The sequence below is a fragment of the Antechinus flavipes genome, chromosome 1 (genome assembly GCF_016432865.1).
Source record: "Antechinus flavipes isolate AdamAnt ecotype Samford, QLD, Australia chromosome 1, AdamAnt_v2, whole genome shotgun sequence".
In the NCBI taxonomy this organism is placed as follows: domain Eukaryota; kingdom Metazoa; phylum Chordata; class Mammalia; order Dasyuromorphia; family Dasyuridae; genus Antechinus; species Antechinus flavipes.
Window position 1 is genome coordinate 65,442,028 of NC_067398.1, and position 23,807 is coordinate 65,465,834.

The 23,807-nt window shown below is 33.3% G+C and overlaps 1 pseudogene; it reads right to left on the bottom strand.

Moving 5' to 3' along the window:
* Positions 1–20,355, bottom strand: part of LOC127544084 (complement component 1 Q subcomponent-binding protein, mitochondrial-like) — a 108,606-nt pseudogene extending 88,251 nt beyond the window's left edge.
* Positions 20,356–23,807: the final 3,452 nt, after the last annotated feature.

Consider the following 23,807-nt stretch of genomic DNA (forward strand, 5'->3'; position numbering starts at 1 on the left):
GGAATTACTCTATCAAGCCACAGAAGTCTCAAGTTTTTTGTTTGCTTGTTTTTTGTTTCATTTTTTTGTTGTTGTTTTAGATTCTTTTTATATTGTCCTTTGCCATTGAAAGAAAAATGTATTGAAGGCAGGGTCTGACTTTCTTATTTTCTGCTTGTACTTCTATTTCCAGCACTTAATAAATTACCTGGGATATATTAAGTGTTTAAAAATGCTTGTGACTTGACAACTGGTGAAGACAGGGAAAAATTTGGCATTGTCAGTCAATATTTATCAAATGTCTACTATGGTCCAGACACTGTTCAAAGTGTTGAAGACACAGAGATAGGCAACATACTATCTCTGCTCTTAAAGAGCTCAAGGTCAAGGGGGGGGGAAATAATATACACAGAGCTATGTACAAGGAAGGTGTATATACATACATACATACATACATAAATACATATATATATATATATATATATATTTACACAGAGAGGGAGAGGGGGAGAGAGAGAGAGAGAGAGAGAGAGAGAATGAGAGCCAATAGATAGTCAACAGAGGAAGGTACTAGAATTAGGATTGGGAAAAATGTCCTATAAAATCTGGGATTTGAATTTGAATTTGAAGGAAACCAGGGGGAAGTTGGGAAGTTGAGATGAGAATGGAGAGAATTTTAGAGTAGAGGAGATGGAAAAGAGGGAGTGACAGCTAGATAAACAAAACAAACATACATACATGTATAGAGAAAAACAACTTAGAAATGAAGCATCTTCCAGAAGGAACAACAAGGAGAACTCAAGAATATAGGGATTTAGGATGAATAAAGATTGGACTCTCTCTCTCTCTCTCTCTCTCTCTCTCTCTCTCTCTCTGTGTGTGTGTGTGTGTGTGTGTGTGTGTGTGTGTGTGTGTGCGTGCAGGTTATGGAAGATTTTGAATACCAAATAGAGCAATCCTCTGGAGAAGATGGATTGAAATGGTATTACTTTTGCATGTAGGGGGACTTTTTATCAAAATGAAGGGCTACTTTATTATTCAAAATAGAAGCAAAACCAAATATAGTAGCAGAATACATCTGGAGATGTGAGTTGAAAGGGAAAGAGAAACCTGTCAGTGAATGGGCTCATTTTTTTTTTTTTCAGTGAAACATGAGGCAATTATTCTTCACCTCAGAAACTGGAGTATGGGGAGTGATTCAGAATTTAAAGAGTTATAAAAGGTCTTAGAAAACTACTGTGGTGAGTGGAATACTGAGTCATTTTGAGAGGAATTAGTAAATGCCTTTTAGCACTTAGAATCCCTTTGAGAATATGTAACATAAATTTGTAGTGGGTCCATTTGTTGGTGAATATTGGTTGTGAAAGCCTTAGAAAGAAATTAATTTGACCAATTTGTAGGAACTAAACAACAATCAAATATTTGAATACTAGTATCCTAATAAATAATAGTTTGAACGTATTATTTCTTAAAATATAGCAAGTGGGTTTTTGTTTGTTTTTGTTTATAGTCTTAAATATTTAATTGATATTTTTTTTATATTTAATATTCCAGCTCAAGATCCATTAGTAATATTTGTCATTTGCTTAATATATATATATATATATATATATATATATATATATATTATATATATATATACACACACACACACACACACATACATGTATGGATATGTATGTATGTATATGTGTGTGGATATACATGTATAATTTTTGGTTTATTGTTTCCTAGGCTAAGGAATTAGGTGTGGATAGCATTATATTTTCTAACAATTTCCCTGATTTCTTTTGCAATAATTTTTTTTTTGTCATTTATTTTATTTATTTGTTTTTTTTTTTCCTGAGGCAATTGGGGTTAAGTGCCTTGCCCATGGTCACACAGGTAGGAAGTGCTAAGTGTCTGAGACCACATTTGAACTCGGCTCCTCCTGACTTCAGGACAGGTGCTCTATCCACTGTGCCACCTAGCTGCCTCCATTTCAAATATTTTTATAAAATTAGCAAATGCCCTTTTTATCTTATAATAATTGTTGAAAAAATAACTGCTAGTTTTATGCATTGCTTTTTATTTTCTTCTTTAGCTGATTTATCTCTCCTAGAGAATTTAATTGATTTTCAGAAATATAATTATTTATTTTTGCTTTATTTTTAAATCACAAAATCAATTCATCTTGTATATTTCACTTGTTTATGAAAGTTTTTAGAGGCATATATTTTCCTTGAAGTACTATTTGGAATGAATCTCATGTATTTTGGCAAGTTAATTCATTTTTATTTTCTTAGCTAAAAATGACATTTCTGCAATTTGTCCTTTAACACATATATTCAATAAGATTATATAATTTAGTCTTCATTCAAGTATGAACTATTTTAAATTCTATTTTTAATTTAATTTAATTTTTGTATACATTGTATTATGATAAAGTAAAGAATATTTGTTATATCCAATAGATTTTATGTATATATTATGGAACATTTTATGCCCTACAGAATAATCAGTTTTGAAAAAGGTGTCAACTAAAGATGAGAAATATTTATATACATTAAGAAGCCTAGTAAACTTCAGCAGTTGTCAGAGATGACTGTTTTCTAAAATTTGAGATTTTGAGATTTCTAAAAATGAGATTCAATAGAAATAGCAAATTCTACTCTTACTAGTATATAATCATGTAATCCTTTGTTTAACCCCTACTAATTGTTTAAAATGAATCTGTCTTTCTAATGTGTTTTTGCTTAAGGGTGCTCTTTGAAATATTCTATTATGTCCTGGGATTTTTAGGAGGAATATTTGAACATGACATATTAAATTACAGATTATTCCCTACCCTACGTTCTCAGAATTATTTTCAGTTTTATACTACATGCTATTTTATGTTAAAGATCCCCCCCTCCTTTGTTTACTGGAATATTATATTCTATGTGTTTTTCTCCCTTTTCTTTATACTGAGACCATCGTCTTATTATTATTATTATTTTTTTTTTGTGCTTACTCTAATACATTGGTCTCATTTGCTGCTTGTTTACCCTTGCTTTGTTTAAGAGTTCCGTATAGTTTTCTTTTATGATTTCTTAAAATATAGCTAGTGGGTTTTTGTTTGTTTTTGTTTATAGTCTTAAAGAATTTCATCAAATTACCTGTCATCACAGCATTTTCTAAATAAGCTATTGATATAACATACTTCTTTTGGCTTTGACTCTGTCCTAACCTTTCTCATTGATTCATTGAATGGTTAAACTTTGCTTCATTCTGTTTTTTTTTTCAGGAAGTATAATACTTGAATAGATAGTCTCTCCCATGTTTCAGTCTAAAGTTTATATTCTCCTTCAAAGTGTTCTGTTTCGGACTTCTGGCCAAGATGGCAGAGAGGATGCACACATCTACTTAAGCTCCGCATTTTTGCTCAGAATTTATTTCATGACAGTCTTGGAATTAGTGCTCGACTGAAAAAAAATACAAATAATTACCAAGAAAAGACATCCTTGAAATTCACCAGAAAAGGTCTGTTTTTGCTCGAGGGCAGGGACAATTTTAGATCATGTACAGGCTGAGGGCAGGCAGCTCACAACTGAGCAGACTGGAATGGAGTGGGGTATAATCTTAGCCATCTCTGTGGGAAGAGCTTTACGAGAGTACTGGATACTTTGCCCTGGCAGCAAGCCAGTAGACAAGCAGAGAAGCAAAAAACACATGGAGTGAAGACTATAACCCTGAAAAGCAAGGGTATCTCAGGACCTGGCCACAAACACTCATAGTCTCAGCACACTCTCAGAGTCTCACAGTGCAGACACAGCACAGCCCTTGCTGTCCAGCTAGTGCTTTGCTGCTGCCCCCCGCAGTATGTAGAGGAAGCTCAGTAACAACATCCAGCCATACTACCCCCTCACCCCCCAAAAAAGCAAGCTGCATTTTTTTCTTTTGCTAGTTTGTCTTCTTTGATTCTTCTCTGACAAAATAAGCAAAAAATGAAACGCACCCTAATCATTGATTGTTGCTATATGGATAGAGAGCAGACTTTAAACCCCCAGGAGACTAAAAACAGAGTGTCTCTAGATAAATCCCCAAAGGGGGATATGATCTGATCCTCAACACAGAAGACTCTCATAGAAGAAATTAAAAAGGCTCTCACAAGAGAGCTAGAAGAAAAATGGGAAAAGGAAAGGGAAGCGGCAAAAGAGTCTGGATAAGTCATGCCACTCATTTAAAGATAGAGTGGATAAAGAAATCAAATCCTTGAAAAACAGAATTAGTGAACTGCAAAAAGAAACTAGCTCACTAAAAATAAAATTGGTGAAATGGAAAAAAACTCCATAGAACAAAACAACTCACTTAAAAACTCAATTGGACAATTAGAAAAAGATATAAAAAAAGTGAGAGAAGAAAATACTTCATTGAAAATCAGAATCGAGCAAATGGAATTGAATAACTCGAGGAGACACCAAAAATCAGTCAATCAAAACAAAAAAAAATGAAACAATTGGAAAAACTTGTCAAATACCTTCTTGGGAAAACAACAGAACTGGAAAATAGATCTAGGAAAGACAATCTGAGAATTATTGAACTCCCTGAAAAATATGAAGAAAAAAAGAGCCTGGGCATTATTTTAAAGTAAATTATAATAGAGAACTGCCCAGAAGTTATAGAAACAGAAGGTAAAATAGAAATTGAAAGAATTCATTGATCACTTACTGAATGGGACCCTAAAATCAAAACACCAAGAAATGTAGTGGCCAAAGTCCAGAACAATCAGATGAAAAAAAAAAAAAAATCCTGCAAGCTGCTAGAAAAAAATCAATTCACATAGAGAGGAGCTACAATAAGGATTATTCAAGATCTAGCATCATCCACATTAAAGGATCGAAGGGCCTGTAATATGGTATTCTGAAAAATTAAGGATCTTGGTATGCAACCCAAAATAACTTACCCTGCAAAAAATGAGCATCTTTTTTTTCCAGGGAAGAAGATGGACACTCAACTAAATAAGCGAATTTAACCTATTTTTGATGAAAAAAAAAACAGAACAAAACAAAAAGTATGATCTACAAATAAAGAACTCAAGAGAAACCTAAAAAGGTAAAAAGAAATAATGGGAACTATATTTCTTCTATAAAGATATATAAAGAATACACACACACACACACACACACACACACACACACACACACCCCTTATTCTAGAAACTAGAAGTGGAAAGGAAATTGTATCCAGAAAAGGGTAAAGTGGGGGTACTACATCTCATGAAGAGGCAAAGGAATCTTAATATATCTGAGAGAAAGAATGGAGGGGGATGTATGGTGAGCTTCTTCTTCTCAAAACACAGCCGGTTTAGCTTAGAGCCCTCCGGATGTCTCCAAATCCAAAGGTTTTGTCCTTCAGCCTCTGCCTCTGCTTTCTTCAGCCTCCAACCAGCACAGAGATGGAATGAATCTCTTGTCTCCTTCACTTGGGGCTCAGCTAGCTTTCTGGTGAGTCTTTTAAACCAGCTTGGTCTCAGTGGGGGAAGTGCAGGAGCCCAGCCACCAACTCCTCTCCAACGCAGCTGAACTCTCTTCTGCAACCAGCCAGACAAGTGGAAAATATATTCTCTCTTGCCTTGCCTCGGAGAGAGGGCTTCTGGCATAATTCCGCTGAAATCTGACCGAGAGCCTCTGTCTGTTTCTTTTATCCAAGAGGGATGAATTGTGGGATACGAGAGAGAGGGATTATGGGTTTTCTCCCATAGTGCTCTCTGGCCCAAAGAGCTTGAAGGGAGGTGTGAACTCACAAAGGTACAAAGTTTACTTTGTGAAGCTGGCATACTTGTGAACTCCAATGAGTAAAGGTGCAAACACAAGCATTGTACTAATTAGTTCTACTTAGTACCTTGTTTCAGGTTCTGCCCAAAACATCTTCTTGTAATATTAGATCAACTCTAATTAGTTAGCAGTTTGTAAGGATTCCAACAGGGATGAACATAGTATGTATCTTACTGCCATCAGAATTGGCTTAAAAGAAAAATATTAGACATATTCAATTTATGGTGAAACTTCTCCTACCTCATTGAAAAGTGGGAAGGGAAAAGTGAAAAGGGAAGGAATAAGCTAAGTGGAAGGGAATACAGAAATTGTAAGGAAAAGGAGTAAAATGGGGGAGGAATTCTAAGGTGGGGGCAGGGATACTAAAAAGGGAGGCAAGTGTGAGAAGCAAGTGGTGCTAACAAGTTTAATCCTGGGAAGGGGGGTAAGGAGGAAGAAGAGAGAAAAGCATAAACAGGGGTTAACAAGATGGCAAGTAATACAAAATTGGTAATTTTAATCATAAATGTGAAAAGGGTAAACTCCTTCATAAAGAGGAAGCAGTTAGCAGACTGTATTAAAACCCAGAATCCTACAATATGTTGTTTACAGGAAACACACCTGAAGCAGGGAGACAGATACAGAGTAAAGATAAAAGGTTAGAGAAGAATCTACTATGCTTCAGGTGAAGTAAAAAAAAACAGGGGTAGCTGTCCTCATCTCAGATCAAGCAAAAGCAAAAATTGATCTAATTAAAAGAGATAAGGAAGGGTACTATATCTTGCTAAATGGTAGCAAAGATAATGAAGCAATATCAATATTAAACATATATGCACCCACTGGTGTAGCATTTAAATTCTTAAAAGAGAAATTAAAAGAGCTGCAAGAAGAAATAGACAACAAAACTATAATAGTGGGGATCTCAACCTTGCACCCTCAGAATTAGATAAATCAAAACACAAAATTAATAATAAGTCAAAGAGATAAATGGAATATGAGAAAAGTTAGATTTGATAGATCTTTGGAGAAAACCAAATGGAGACAGAAAGGAGTACACTTTCTTCTCAGAAGTTCCTGGAACCTATACAAAAATGGACCATATATTAGGACATAAAAAACTCAAACTCAAATGCAGTAAGGTAGAAATAGTAAATGCATCCTTTTCAGACCACAATGCAATGAAAATTACAGTCAATAAAAAACCAGGGGAAAATAGACCAAAAATGATTGGAAACTAAATAATCTCATACTAAAGAATAATTGGGTGAAACAGCAAATCATAGACATAATCACTTCACCCAAGAAAATGACAATAATGAGACATCATACCAAAATGTGTGGGATGCAGCCAAATGGTAATAAGGGGAAATTTCATATCTCTAGAAGCCTACTTGTATAAAATAGAGAAAGAAAAGGTCAGTGAATTGGGCTTGCAACTCAAAATGCTAAAAAAGGAACAAATTTAAAAAAAAAAAACAGTCAAACACTAAACTTGAAATTCTAAAAAGAGAAGGGGAGCTCAATAAAATTGAAAGTTAAAAAAAAAAGCTATTGAATTAATTGATAAAACTAACAATTGGCTCTATAAAAAAACCAAACAAAATAGACAACTCCTTAGTAAATCTGATTAATAAAAGGAAAGAGGAAAATCAAATAGTTAGTCTTAAAAATGAAAAGGGAGAACTTGCACTAATGAAGAGGAAATTAGAGCAATAATTAGAAGTTACTTTGCCCAACTTTAGGCCAATAAATTTGATAACTTAAATGAAATGGAAGAATACCTTCAAAAATATAGCTTGCCCAGATTAACAGAGGAAGAAGTAAATATCCTAAACAGTCCCATTTTAGAAAAAGAAATAGAACAAGCTATTAAACAACTCCCTAAGAAAAAATCCCCAGGACCAGATGGATTTACATGTGAATTCTACCAAACATTTCAAGAACAATTAGCCCCAATACTATATCAACTATTTGAAAAAAAAATAGGGAATGAAGGAGTCCTACCAAATTTCTTTTATGACACAGACATGTTACTGATACCTAAACCATGTAGTTTGAAAACAAGAAAGAAAATTATAGACCAATGTTCCTAATGAATATTGATGCTAAAATCTTAAATAAAATATTAGCAAAAAGATTACAGAAAATCATCCCCAGGATAATACACTATGACCAACTAGGTTTTATACCAGGAATGCAGGGCTGGTTCAATATTAGGAAAACTTAGCATAATTGACTATGTCCATAACCAAATTAACAAAAACCATAAGATCATCTCAATAGATGCAGAAAAAGCATTAAAAAAAAAGATTTAATAAAATCCAACATCAATTGCTAATAAAAACACTTGAGAGCATAGGAATAAATGGACTTTTCCTTAAAATAGTTAGGAGCATATATTTAAAACTGCCAGTAAGCATCATATTCAATGGGGGAAAACTGGAATCTTTCCCAGTAAGATCAGGAATGAAATAAGGTTGCCCACTATCACCATTATTATTCAATATTGTATTAGAAACACTAGCCTAGGCAATAAGAATTGGAAGAGATTAAAAGAATTAAAGTAGGTAATGAGGAAACCAAACTATCACTCTTTGCAGATGATATGATAGTATACTTAGAGAACCCCAGAGATTCTACTGAAAACCAATTAGAAATAATTCATAAATTTAGCAAAGTTGTAGGATACAAAATAAATGTACATAAATCCTCAGCATTTTTATACATCACCAACAAAATTCAACAGCAACAGATACAAAGGCAAATTCCATTCAAAATAACTGTCAATAACATAAAATATTTGGGAATCTATCTACTAAAAGAATGTCAAGAATTGTATAAGCAAAATTACAAAACACTTTCCACACAAATAAAGTCAGATTTAAATAATTGGAAAAATATTGAGTACTCTTGAATAGGCCGAGTGAATATAATAAAGATAACAACACTCCCTAAACTAATCTATTTATTTAGTGCTATACCAAATAGACTCCCAAGAAACTATTTTAATGATCTAGAAAAAATAACAAAATTCATGTGGAAGAACAAAAGATCAAGAATCTCAAGGGAATTAATGAAAAAAAAAATCAAATGAAGGTGGCCTAGCTGTACCTGATATAAAACTATATTATAAAGCAGCAGTCACTAAAACCACTTTGTATTGGCTAAGAAATTAGTTGATCAGTGCAATAGGTTAGGTTCACAAGACAAAATAGTCAATAACTATAGTAATCTAGTATTTGACAAATCCAAAGATCCCAACTTTTGGGATAAGAATTTATTATTTGACAACCTATACTTAACACTGTACACCAAGATAAGATCAAAATGGGTCCATGGTTTAGGCATAAAGAAGGAGATTATAAATCAATTGGAAGAACATAGGATAGCTTACCTCTCAATCTTGTGGAGGAGGAAGGAACTTGTGGCCAAAGATGAACTAGATATCATTATTGTTCACAAAAATAGAAAATGTTGATTATATCAAATTAAAAAGGCTTTGTACAAACAAAAGTAATGCAAACTAGATTAGAAGGGAAGCAATAAACTGGGAACACATTTTCACAGCTAAAGGTTCTGACGAAGGCCTCATTTCTAAAATATATAGAGAATTGACTCTAATTCATAAGCAATCAAGCCATTCTCCAATTGATAAATGGTCAAAGGATATGAAGACACAATTCTCAGATGAAGAAATTGAAACTATTTCTAACCATATGAAACGATGCTCCAAGCTATTATTAATCAGAGAAATGCAAATTAAGACAACTCTTAGATACCTGTCATACCTGTCAAATTGGCTAGAATGACAGGAAAGATAAGGCAGAATGTTGGAGGGCATGTGGGAAAACTGGGACACTGATGCATTGTTGGTGGAGTTGTGAACGAATCCAACCATTCTGGAGAGCAATCTGGAATTATGCCCAAAAAAGTTATCAAACGGTGCACACCCTTTGATCCACCAGGGCTACTACTGGGCTTACATCCCAAAGAAATACTAAAGAAGGGAAAGGGACCTGTATGTGCCAAAATGTTTGTGGCAGCCCTGTTTGTAGTGGCTAGAAACTGGAAAATAAATGGATGCCCATCAATTGGAGAATGGTTGGGTAAATTGTGGTATATGAATGTTGTGGAATATTATTGTTCTGTAAGAAATGATCAACAGGATGTATACAGAGAGGTTTGGAGAGACTTACATGAACTGATGCTAAGTGAAATGGTCAGAACCAGGAGATCATTATATACTTCAATAATGATACTGTACGAGGATGTAACCTGATGCAAGCGGATTTCTTCAACAAAGAGAAGATCTAACTAACTTTCAAATGATCAATGATGGACAGAAGCAGCTACACCCAAAGCAACAACACTGGGAAATGAATGTAACTGTTTGTCTTTTTGTTTTTTTTCCCCAGGTTATTTTTTCTTATTCTTCAGTTTTATCTTGAGATTCTTTTAGTCTAGACTATTTCTTCTTAATATAAGGAAGATTCATTTTTTTTTTTTGCAACTCCATTTAGGGTTTTCTTGGCAAAGATACAAAAGTGGGTTTCCATCTCCTCCTCCAGTTTATTTTACACATGAAGAAATTGGGCAATTGGAACAAATGAGGTTAAATGACTAGACTGGAATCAGTCAGTAAGTGTCTGAAACTTGATTTGAACTCAAATCCCCCTGAGTCTAAGATCAGAACTCTATCCACTATATTATCTTGCTCCACAATGCCTACACTAGGTGTCATCTTATGCACCAAGTTCTTCCTGACAATTCTCTTGCCCCAGATAAAGTTGGTCTTTCCATCCTCAAAACCATGAAAACACTTTATCCTGATTTTTCTTCATAATATTCTACTGAATAAAGTACTTATTAGTATGTATTTCCCTATCTTAACCTGGTTTATTTATAATCTTATTCTCTTTCATCAATATTCTTTTCCTCACATTAGAGGTTTTTGTTGGGTTAGTCATTTTTTTCTTTCTATTTTTTTTTGTTGTTTTGTTTGTTTTTAAGAATCATTCCAATTTATTATTCGAATGTTTTGATGTTTGACTTTTTCTTTTATGAACTTTGTCATTAAATTTCACATCTTTCTTTCCTCAGTTTTACAAACTCAAGAAACTAGGAAGTTAAGTAATTTGACCTTCCTTTCTTTGGAGGATACAGGCAGGATGGCAGGGTCCAAGTTTGAGAGCAGGGGAGGAAATTCTCCAGAAGGAGGATTCCTTTTTTTTTTTCCTATGAGGTCCAATGTCCCTTTCCACTTCAACTAGGAACTCTGAATGGAATATGTATGTTTTATTTCTCTCAAATTCCTCTGTGCTCTCTCATTCTTTCCATCTTATAGAAATGACAGAGAAACTGTCTGTCTGTTCTTGCAGGACTAAAAAGGGAAAAACCCTTTAGTTAAACATTCATTTACAAATCTGTCAATTAATTTATTCTATTGAGGAGTGATACTGACTGAGAGATCTTACTATGAATACAATCTAGATTTACCTCAAGATGCTATTTTTTGACTTTATGTACAGATTTGTAGTCTGGTTTTTGAAATCATTTGGAATATTTCTATGTAGAGCTCATAATGTCTTTCTTCAAAGTTTTGGGATTTGAAAAATTCTAGAAAAAGTGACTAGATATGTTGCTATTTTCTTGCTTAACAAACCCCCTGAAAGGTATTAATTGATCTGAAATCTGGATGCTCCACTGTTTACTGTAAGTGATTCTCAAATCTTCAGAGGCTTTGTTTTATGCTTTCCCCTTGGGGATTTCTTTACTTACTCAATATATTTTGTTGATAGCATTATCAGAAAGACTAGGCTACTTACAGTGTGACTGACTTAATTCTTGAAGATTTTTTGATAAATACTTTTAAACTATGGCAAATCTTTGCAGAAAATACTATATAAACTTTATGGGATTCCACAAATGAGACTCAATCTAAACACTCCATTCATTCTTTTTTAAAAACGAAATGGTAAATAGAGGAGATATTGTAACTTGAATAAGTAAAGACTGTGATGTATTAACAGTTCTAGTGAAAGTGGCAGACAGTTTGAGGTTTGAACTGGCAAAAAGAAATGTGAAATGGAAGTACCAGTCATGGATTATGCAGAGCATTTCAAGCGAGCAAAAGCAACAAAATAAGGGAAGCGATCATTAAAAATATATATAAAGAAATGGCATCAGAAATATTGAAAGATGAATAAAGAAATCAAAATACAAAGTCATAAATGTGAAAAAACGGAAATATCATAGTGTTGATATTATAAAATAACATTTGTGTTTTTCTCTATCAGTAAGAATTCTTGGTATATATTTTGGCTGGGAAATATACATATGTGCATACATACACACATACAGGTGGGTGCATACATATATACACATGAAGATATATGCACAATGCAATGTGATATATTAAACACATTAAATATATGATATCATATATTACTGTGTATGTCTCTTTTCTGTCTGTCTCTGTCTCTTTCTCTCACACTCTTCCTCTCACTTTGGCTCTCTTTTTCTCTCTTTCTTACACACTCAGGTTATTTACATAAAAATATTTTAAGTTTTTGGAACATCTTACAAACAGAATGGGTAATATGTATGCATTTATACATTATCATACACACCTTTATTTGCTTTGGCAATGTATAGTCACAGGTATATACAGAGTTTATGCATATACATATGTTGGAATCCTTACTAACTGCTAACTAATTAGAGTTGATCTAATCTTACAAGAAGATGTTTTGGGCAGAACCTGAAACAAGGTACTAAGTAGAACTAATTAATACAAGGCTTGTGTTCACACCTTTACTCATTGGAGTTCAATGAGTTCATACCTCCCTTGAAGCTCTTTGGGCCAGAGAGCACTATGGGAGAAAACCCATAATCCCTCTCTCTAGAAGGAGCATAAATAGGCCAATGGGCCAGTCGAAGAAGTTCTTTAGAGTGAAGATGCTACAAGTCGAGATTTCAGCGGAATGACATGAAGAGTGGGGCTGGCTGGAGGCTGAAGAAAGCAGAGGCAGAGGCTGAAGGACCAGACCTTTGGATTTGGCAACATTCGAAGAGAGCTCTTGGAACCAAGCAGAGAGATAGGCCTCTAAGCTAACCGGGCTATATTGGAGATAATAAAAGATCTGAACTTTTATCACCTGGCGGTGTTTTGAGAAGAAGAAACTCACCACATACATATATGTTTATAAACACATATGTGTATCTATACATAATCATAATTTTTCTCTAAAAATAAAATAAGATTGCTCAGAACTTAAATGATTAATATTAATTATTATTGTGATGATTAAATGATTATATAGGGTGATTATGTGAAACTTTGGTTTGATTATAAAGAATAATAGGAGGGGAAGCACTTAGGATGTGGGAAAAAGTCAAGAAATGGCTTGTAGTGCTTCTTTTTATACCAATCAATCATTTGATTCCCTGTGTTTGGTTCTAGGGAGAGAAAGACAAAAATAAGACAGTCTTTGTTTTTAAATAGCTTGCATTCTATGGGGCAGACAATATATACATCTAGAAACTTTTTTTAAACAGATATAAAATTTAATTGTCACTAATGACTGGGGAAATAGAAAAAATCTTCATGGAGAATGTGACACATAAGTTGAATCTTGAAGTAAACTAGTGACTTTAAAAGAATCAAGTGAAGTTGTAGTACAGTCCTATTCAGAAAAAAATATTAGTGCAAATCTACAGATACTACATTTTAAAAAAATATTAAATTTATTAAAAAACTACAATAAAAAAGATAAATTTTAAATTATAATTCATGTGGAAATCTGGTGGAAAGATTGCTAACCAAAACGTGATTTTTTTTTTTTTTTAAATTAGAAAAGAAACAATTTATTCCTTGTGGTGAAGAACATAATAGAAGTGAAAGTGAAAGGGTCTTAGAAGTTGGTAAGTGTCATATTTTAGGGTTCAAACAAAAGATTACTCTCCTCAAATTATCATTTTTAAAGTGAATCATGCCAAAGATTCATGAAAAGAAAAAACAATGAATAATCAAAGGAAGTATATAATCAATTAAACATGAAAAGATTACAAGAACTATTAAATTAAGACAAAATCAAATATGTTGTCTTAATTGCAATTATATCATATTACTACTTTCAAGACATACTAGAAAAGATCTTGTTTTCTGTGCACTTTCATAGATTCCTTAAAATTTGTACTACATGTCCAGCAACTGAAAATATGCTTTACAATCATCTTAATCTCATGAGAACCCCCAATAACAAACATAAATTAATCATGATTAACCACAATTAAATACACTTGGCTTGAGCTTCCAAAACACAGAATGGATATTTGGCTATTCTCCCTTTAATTTAGTCATTGTAGACATTAAAATCAAGCTATTCAGACTACAAATCTTCTCTGGCATCTGAACTAATACAGCTGTCTGCTTTTATCACATTAACTATACCTTCACTCTAATGTTATACTTAGAGTTCATGTCATGAGGTTATTTCAGTAAAAGATCTTGAGACATAAAAACTACACCCTCTTTCCTGTTCCTTCTGTTGCAATCTATACCAACAGGCATCAAAAGGAACTGAGGATACAAAATGTAACAAAAACAATCCTTCATTTTAAGGGGTTTATATTTTGTTGGGATGATACAATATATAAAAACAATGTGTGTGTATCTTCATAATATAATGACAAAGGAGGAGATAAAGAAAAACTTATTGTAGGAGGTGGTAAATGAGTTGAGACTTCAATGAACCCAGGAATTTTAAAATCAAGAGGGAAATGACTTTTCCCTTCTAGCAATGGGAAACAACCTAGGCAAAATAAAGCAGCAGCAAATTGATTAATTAAAGGGGGAAAAATAAGATTGTTAGTTTGACTGGACTTTGCAGTACACAGACAAGAAAATGAACTTGTAGACTGAAATCATATTACATAGGGCTTTAAATGCCAAAGTGAAGAATTTGCATTAGGCCCAAGAGATAAGAGGGAGCCAGAGTGCCACTGAAGTTTTTGTGCAATGATGGTTGAACTTATGTTTTATGAAGATTATTTTTGCTACTTGTGTGGAGGATAGGTTTGAAACAAATGAGACAAGTAAAGTGAATGATTTTGCCTCATTTCCTCAGCACAAAATTTATGTAGATATGCCTAAATTAGTGAATTTGGAGAAAATTGAGAGATAACGTGGTCATAGCCATATTTTCAGGAAGACAAGAAAATAAAGCTCGACCCAGTAAATCTAGTCAATCTCCTCACTATGTTTAAACTTTTTGAATAATACACATTTTTTTCTACTGGTATTTCTGTCATATCAATACATATCTCTTGTGAGGTTACTCCATGGTGATTAATTTCTCTTTTTTTAATGATTTGGTGATGGGAAAAGTCCTAGCACTCACCTGAATTGAACCCAAGGACTCCCGATGCGTCTATGGATTCAAAACAGTCAATGGACTTTCATGAAAAAAAAAATTATATTGATTTTAAGGATTTATGACACAGAATGGGTAATAACTATCTATCTATCATATCTCTATATATACATATATATATTATATATATATATAATATATATGTATCTATCTCTATATGTATATGTATGTGTATATATAACGTATATCATGATATTTGGGACATAGTTGGTCCTTAACAATAAATAAATATTATTGTCTTACCAAAGGGTTCATGTTACTAAAATAAGTTAAGATCCCCAGATCTAAAGGTACATCTTAATAAAGTCTCAAAAGAATACAAGTTATATTTAAGTCTAGAAACTGGTCTTAAGCATATATTCTTTACATATATGCTGGAGCAGCTCAAACAGACCCTTGAGGGAGTAATTAGTTTGAGCATTTACACCTTGGGAAAAGAAAAAAATATATATATAAATCAGTGCTTGATTTAGGTTTTTTTTTGTCATTTTTTTCCAAACTTAAGAAAATGATGGACAAAATTTTAATAAAACAAAAAGAAGATTTAAAATATGTCTTATGTACTACTCTGGGAGGATAAGAAGAGGGGAAAGACCCTGTTATTAAAATTTTACCATCATATTCCTGACTTGAGCTCTGGTAAATTTGGGGGATCGAATACTATTTTAGATTCTGTGAATATAAAATAATGGAAATACATATTAATCTCCTTCTTTGTGAAAGACATTGTACTAGGCACTAGTGATGATTCAGAAATAAACACTGGATCCCTTTAGGTGTTTACATGTTATTTGGGAGAACAACATATTGATAGATAGCTAGATGGGTAGATAGATAGATGATTAGGTGCATGTGTATGTATATGTATGGGCATGTACATCTACATAGGTATGTATGTATATAGTGAAATGAATAACAAGACTATTTAGGAAAAAAGGATATTAGCAATTGAAGGTATCAAAGAATGCTTTATGAAGGAGACGGCTTTAATTGAGTCTTGAGATAGCCACTATAGAGGCAATGACAGGGGATATGATATTAGGATCTATGAAAAAAAATATATACACATGAACATACATGCACACATACATATATATATGTATGTATGTACATACACATGTATATAATCAATTTCCCTTATCTCATGTATTTTATTTTATATTTATAAATATTTTAACAATAGATCTATAAGCAGTGCTAAAATGCCACTGGAGCATAACACAGAAAACATTATTCATTAAATTCAATTAATCAATTATTATTCTATTCAATTATTCAGTTTGATTATTCTTCTATAAAAAATGATGAGCAGGATGATTTCAGAAATGTCTGAAAAGACTTATATGAACAAATACTAATTGAAGTGATAGAAGCAAGAGAACATTGTATACAGCAACAACAAGATTATTTGACTATCAACTTATGGACTTGGTTCTTTTTAATAATGAGGTAATTCAGACCATTTCCAACAGACTGTGATGGAAAGAGCCATTCACAACTAGGGAGAGGACTATAAAGACTGAATGTAGATCACAGCAAAGATTTTTCACCTTTATTATTCTTTTGTTTGTCTACTTGTTCTTGTTTCTTCCTCATTTTTCCCCTTTTGATCTGATTTTTCTTGCTCAGTATGATATATGTTTAAGTATGTTTAGAAAAATTTCACATGTTATCCTATATTGGATTACTTGCTATCTAGAGGATGAGGAAAGAAGGGACAGAATTTTGGAACACAAGGTTTTGCAATGGTGGATGTTGAAAACTATCTTTGCATGTAGTAAAAAGCTATTATTATTTTTTAAAAAAGAACCTCCATTCAAGTCAATGAAAGATACTTAAAGATATCATAGAATGACAGATTTAAAGCAGGAAGGCATAATAAAGGGCATTTAGTCTAACTTCTTCATTTAAAGTGAAAAAAAACAAACAAACAAACAAACAAAACACAGAAACCCAAAGAAGCAAAGTCATTTTCTAAGGTCACCTACATGATAAGCAGAGAAGCTGGACTCTGAGCTCAGTCTCTTGATTCCACCCACATGGAATATGGTGTTCCATTATAACATGTCTCCTCCCTGTTATTTGATTCTTGTAATTTGAACAACCTCACTATTCTAGTAGTAATAACTATCAGAAAGAAATAATAGTAATAACCATTTTAAGTATACATGGCACTTTTCTGTGTCACTGGCAAGGGTAAAAATAAGAAATGGAAGAATTATAGAGTGGGGTTTAGTGTGCATGAAAATAAACTATTTCTCCTGCTTAGTCATAAACAATCATTCTGTCATAACATCACCAGAAGAGAGGAAGGTCAAATCTAGATGAATCATAATTCTAAGAGCCATGTAACTAAACATTATATTTTTGTGCTGAAATGAAAAATAACTTTAATACAATCCAGTGGCATGTTTTTAATATTTCAAAGGGCAAAGAGGCTGAAGTTTTGAAATTTGTTTCAAAATGATTCTTAGGATACCAGTGCCCTCACTGACATAGCCATATGGCTAGAATCAGGAATATTTCAACTTGTTTAGAGGTGTTCATAAATGAAAACTGTTACCTCAATTATGAGCCAAGATGAAGTTGAGCTAAAAGAAACAGACTATAATATGAAATAATTCATTTCAGGACACAAATGGTCCTGGTTCATTGATTGGATTATATGAAGTTCTACTATTGTGTACTTTAACAATGTAAATACTCTCTGGATTACTGAATGCTTGAAAATATTCTATTGTTATAATAACCTTGGTTAAAACATGCTGTTTAGACTTTGTGCCAATTTCCCACCAAGTGGAAAGTGATAGGGAATCTGATCAACAGAGGTTGCTCATGTAAATATATATTTTTAATGTACTTAAAAATTTAGTAATAATTAAGTATCTATTTAGGAAAAAAGGCAATAATTTCTGACAAACATTATTTAGTCACTTAACAAGCATTTATGTACCCAAAATAGGTTAAGCCTTGGGTATAAGAGGGCATAAAAAAACCTCACCTCTCCCTTCTTTCAAAGTATATAGGTTCATTTTTTTGGGGGGGAGTGGGGAAGTTGCACACATTTTACTAAGGGGAATGATGTATAAATAATTAGTTAGAAGTCATATCTCTCTATCTTTTTCTATATCTATCTATCTATAGTGTGTGTGTGTGTGTGTGTGTGTGTGTGTGTGTGAAAGGAGATTTAATATAATCTGAGAGAGGAAGTCATTAGCAGTTAATAGAAGCAGGCAAGATCCCTTGCAGAAAGTAATATTGTTGTTGTCTCAAGGAAAGCAATGGAAAACAAAAAAGAAATGAAATGAAGGGAAGACATATTAAGCATAAAGGGTATCATTAAAAATCCCAGAAATGGAAGACAGTAAATCCCATTTGAAGACTGGTAGATAAGCCATTATGGATGCATGTAGAATATAGAGATGATATTTCCAGAAGGCTGGAAATAAAGCAAGAAGCCAGATTCTGGAGAATATTAAGTGCTAAAAAGAAGTTTAAGTTTAATCTTGGAGTAACGAGAGAGCCTGTGGATGTCATTGTGAGGTAGATATAAGGATACGAGTACTTATTATCAGATTTATGTTAAAAATAATTTTAATAGATCATTTAAAATGGATTGGAATGGGGGAATGACAGATTATTATAATAGTCTAAGAGAATGAAAATGAGGATTTATAGTAGAATGAGGTTTCTGTATGGAACGTTACATATACCAAGAAGCAAGAAATGTCCTTGATGCCTGTTGTAATCAACTTTTGTTCCCTGGACTTTCCCCCCTAACATGTATTCTTATTGTTATTTTCAGGTATTTAGTGTAATATATTCCCCAGTTACATGTGAAATAAGTTTTAACATTGATATTTAAAACTTTTAATTCCAGATTCTCTCTGTTCTTCCCTTCCTACTCCAACCTTTTCAATTTAATATAGGATATATATGTGCAGTAATCAAAACATTTCCACAATAATCATATTGTCAAGGAAAATATAGATTTTGAAAAAGTAAAGAAAAACAAACCAAAATCAAAAAAGTGTAAGATTCACTCCTTCCATCTTAGATTCCCTCCCCCTTGTAAAAGCCTTTTCTTGTCTCTTTCATTTGAAATAAATTATCCCATTTTACTTATCCTTCTAATGTTCTCCCAGTACATTTATCTTATTATTATTTTTAGATATTAATATTATTTTTAGATATCATTACTTCACATTAAATGCATACCTATGCCTTCTGTCTATTTATATTTCTTCTAACTGTTCAAATAGTGAGAATATTCTTAAAAGTTACAAATATCATCTTTCCATGTAGAAATATAAACAGTTTAACCTTATTAAACCTCTTATGATTGCCCTTTCCTGTTTATTTCTTATCCTTCTCTTGAGTATTGTATTTGAAAGTAAATTTTTCTATTTTCTTCTTGTTTTTTTTTTTTTTCAAGAATTCTTGAAAGTTCTTCATTTCATTGAGTGTCAATTTCCTCCCATTCAATTTTGCTGGATAGGTGATGCCTGGCTGTAAACCTAAATCTTTTGCTCTCTAGAATAGTATATACTGAGGGGGCAGAGCAAAGATGATGGAGAAGACACACATGAATTCTAAGCTTCTCTCATACCCTCACTACTAATTATTAAATTAAGCCTCAAGAATAGCACTTGACTGGTAAAATTCACAAAGATTGGAAATACAATATACCAGCTGAAGATAATCTGGAAGATCTCCAGAAAAGGTTTGTCCTGAGTGGTGGGAACAGACCAGTGCAAGCAGGGGATAGAACCAGAGGCTAGCATATAGAAAGGACCGGGAGGGAGTGGTCTTCCTGGCTGGAAGAGGACTCTACCATAGGTTGGCAGTTGCTCTGCTTTGGTTGCAAAGTAGTAGACCAGCAGAGAAATTAAAACCAAAGGTAGAGGTTATTCTAAAAAATACCAGAACCAAAGAGGAACTGGCTATACCCACCCAAAACTGGAAAGAGTGACTCAGCACAGACCACAACACAGTTGTGAAGCAGCATTCTGCAGCAAAAGGCTTTTGCTGAGGCAGTCACAAATCTGCCCAGCAGGGGGACACAGCCCAGGGCAGCCCATAAGCTGCACAGTGAGAGGCTCAGCCTGGGCCAATAGAATTTCCACAGCATGACTGTGCTTCTCAGGACAGAGACATTTCTGATGCATGTGGGGCTATTAGCAAAGCAACTGCTGATACATATAGCCCTACAGTGGGCTTTTGTCTGGAGTAGTTACACTTTCACTGTTCAGCCTCTAGCCCCAGGGCAGTCACTAATCTGCACAGCAGGGCTCTTCACAGAGCGCTTCCGCAGCTCAGCCTGTGATACCCAGACCTGAGTCACTTCTGGTGTAGAGCTTTTCCCAGAGCTCTTCTGCAGCCCAGCTGCTCTTTGCAGCCTGTTGGCAGGATAGCTACTGTCCACATACTTGTCCATGCTTTGCAGAAGAATCTGGTAACCTCCTTGCGCTGAAGACAGACCCTAAAGGCTTTTTTAAAAAAACGAGTAAAAAAGTCAAAAGGACCATCAGTAGCTTCTATACAAAAAGAGAGCAGGTTTTCAAACCCAAGGAGACTAATAACACAGTCTCCAGACAAAACACCCAAAGGGGATATAACCTGATACCCATCACACAAGGCTCTCCTAGAAGAAAGTATAAAAGCCTTTAAAAGAGAGCTAGAACAAAAATGGGGAAAGGAAAGAGAAGCTATGCAAGAGAGTAACAACTTCCTGAAATATGAATTGGAAAAGGTAAAGAACTCCCAGGAAAGTAGGATTTGTGAATTGGAAAAAGAAAATAACTCAGTTAAAAAAAATAGTGAAATGGAAAAAAATTCCATAGAACAAAACAAGTCATTTAAAAACTCAATTGGACATAGAAAAAGAACTAAAAAATGCTAATAAAGAAAATAACTCATTAGAAATCAGAACTGAACAAATAGAAATGAATGATTCATTGAGACATCAAGAATCAGTCAAGCAAAACCAAAAAAAGAATAAAAAATTAGAAAAAAAAAGTTAAATATCTACTTGGAAAAACAACAGACCTGAAAAATAGATCTAGGAGAGATAATCTAAGGATTATAGGACTTCCTGAAAATTAGAATGAAAACAAAAAGAGCCTAGATACTATTTTACAAAAAATCATCAAAGATAACAGCCCAGAAGTAATAGAATCGGAAGGTAAAATAACCACTGAAAGAATTCATCAAATACCTTCTGAAAAAGACCCTAAAATAAAAACTCCAAGGAACATTGTGGCTAAATTTCAGAACTATCAGACTAAGGAAAAACTATTAAAAGCAGCCAGAAAAAAAAAAATTCAAATACTGAGGAGCCACAATAAGGATCACTCAAGATCTAGCTGCTTCCACATTAAAGGATCAAAGAACCTGGAACCTGATGTTTCAAAAGGCAAAATAACTTAGAATGCAGCCAAGAATAAACTATTCAGCTAAGTTGAGCATATTCTTCCAGGGAAGAAGATGGGCATTTAATGAAATAGATGAATTCCATTTGTTTTTGAGGGAAAAAAAAAAACAGAACTAAACAAAAAATTTGATCTGCAACCATAGCACTCAAGAGATACAGAAAAAGGTAACAAGAACTATTGAGAATTGTATTTCTGTTATGGATTTACATAAAGAGTATATGTATAATTTGATTTTACTGATATAACATAAAAAGGAGGAAGTAGAAATGGAAAGGGGATAGTATCAGAAAAAAGGAAAAGGGGACATAAAAAGTGAGACACTACATTCCATGAAGAGGTAAAGGAAACATCATATATAAATTAATTTAGAGAGAGGGAGGAACATTGTGTGAATCTTACTCTCATTACAGTTGGCTGAAAGAGAAAATAATTGACATAATTTTTTACAGAGAAACTTTTCTCACCACATTAAAAAGTGGGAGAGGAAAAGGAAAAAGGAAAAGAGTAGTAAGGGAAAGGTACAAGAAAGGGGAAGGCATCCAAAAGGAGGTGGGAGGGATTCTAAAGAGTGAGAGCTGGGTAAAGCAAGTGGGGCTCATAAGTTTAATATGGAGAAAGGGAGTGGGGGGGGGGCAAAAAAAAGAAAAGCATAATCTGGGGATAATAAGATGGCAGGAAATACAGAATTAGTCATTTTAACTGTAAATGTGAATGGGATGAACTCTCTTATAAAGTGGAGGCAGATAGCAGACTGGATCAAAAGCCAGAGTCCTATAATATGTTGTTTACAGGAAACACATTTACAGCAGGGAGATACATATCGAGTAAAGGTAAAAGGCTGGAGTGGAATCTATTATGCTTCAGGTGAAGTCAAAAAAGCAGGGGTAGCCATCTTTATCTCAGATCAAGCAAAAGCAAAAATTGATCTGATCAAAAGAGATAAGGAAAGAAACTATATCTTGCTAAAGGGTAGGTAGCATAGACAATGAAGCAATATCAATTCTAAACATATATTCATTAAACTTCCTAAAGGAGAAGTTAAGAGAGTTGCAAGAAGAAATAAATAGAAAAAACTATAATAGTGGGAGATCTCAATCTTGCACTCTCAGAATTAGATAAATCAAACCACAAAGCAAAAAGAAAGAAATTAAAGGGGTAAATAGAATATTAGAAAAATTAGGTATGACTGATCATTGGATAAAACTGAATGGTGACAGAAAGGAGTATACTTTCTTCTCAGCAGTTCATGGATCCTATACAAAAATCGACCATATATTAGGACATAAAGACCTCAAAATGAAATACAGGAAGACAGAACTAGTAGATTCTTTCTTTTCAAACCATGATGCAATAAAAACTACATTCAACAAAAAGTTAGGGGAAAATGGACCAAAAAGTAATTGGAAACTAAATAATCTTATTTTAAAGAATGATTGGGTGAAACAGCAAATTATAGACACAATTAATAATTTCACTCAAGATAATGACAACAATGAGACATCATACCAAAATGTGTGGCATGCAGCCAAAGTGGTAATAAGGGGAAATTTTATATTTTTAGAGGCTTACTTGAATAAAATAAAGAGAAGATTGATGAATTGAGCTTGCAACTTAAAACGCTAGAAAAAGACCAAATTAAAAACCCCCAATCAAATACTAAACTTGAAATTCTAAAATTAAAAGGAGAAATTAATAATATTGAAAGTAAAAAAAATTGAATTAATAAATTAAACTAAGAGTTGGTTTTATGAAAAAACCAATAAAAATAGATAAACCTTTGGTAAATCTGATTAGAGAAAGGAAAAAGGAAAATCAAATTCTTAGTCTTAAAAATGAAAAGGGAGAACTTTCCACTAATGAAGAAGAAATTAGAGCAATAATAAAAATAATGAGTTACTTTGCCCAACTTTATGCCAATAATTTTGATAGCCTAAGTGAAATGAATGTTTACCTCCAAAAATATAGGCTGCCCAGATTAACAGAGGACGAAGTAAATTCCTTGAATAGTCCCATTTCAGAAAAAGAAATAGAAGAAACTATTAATTAATTCCCTAAGAAAAAATCTCCAGGACCAGATGGATTTCCAGTGAATTCTACTAAACATTCAAAGAACAATTAGTCCCAATGCTAAATAAACTCTTTGAAAAAAATAGGGAATGAAGGAGTCCTACCAAACTCCTTTTATG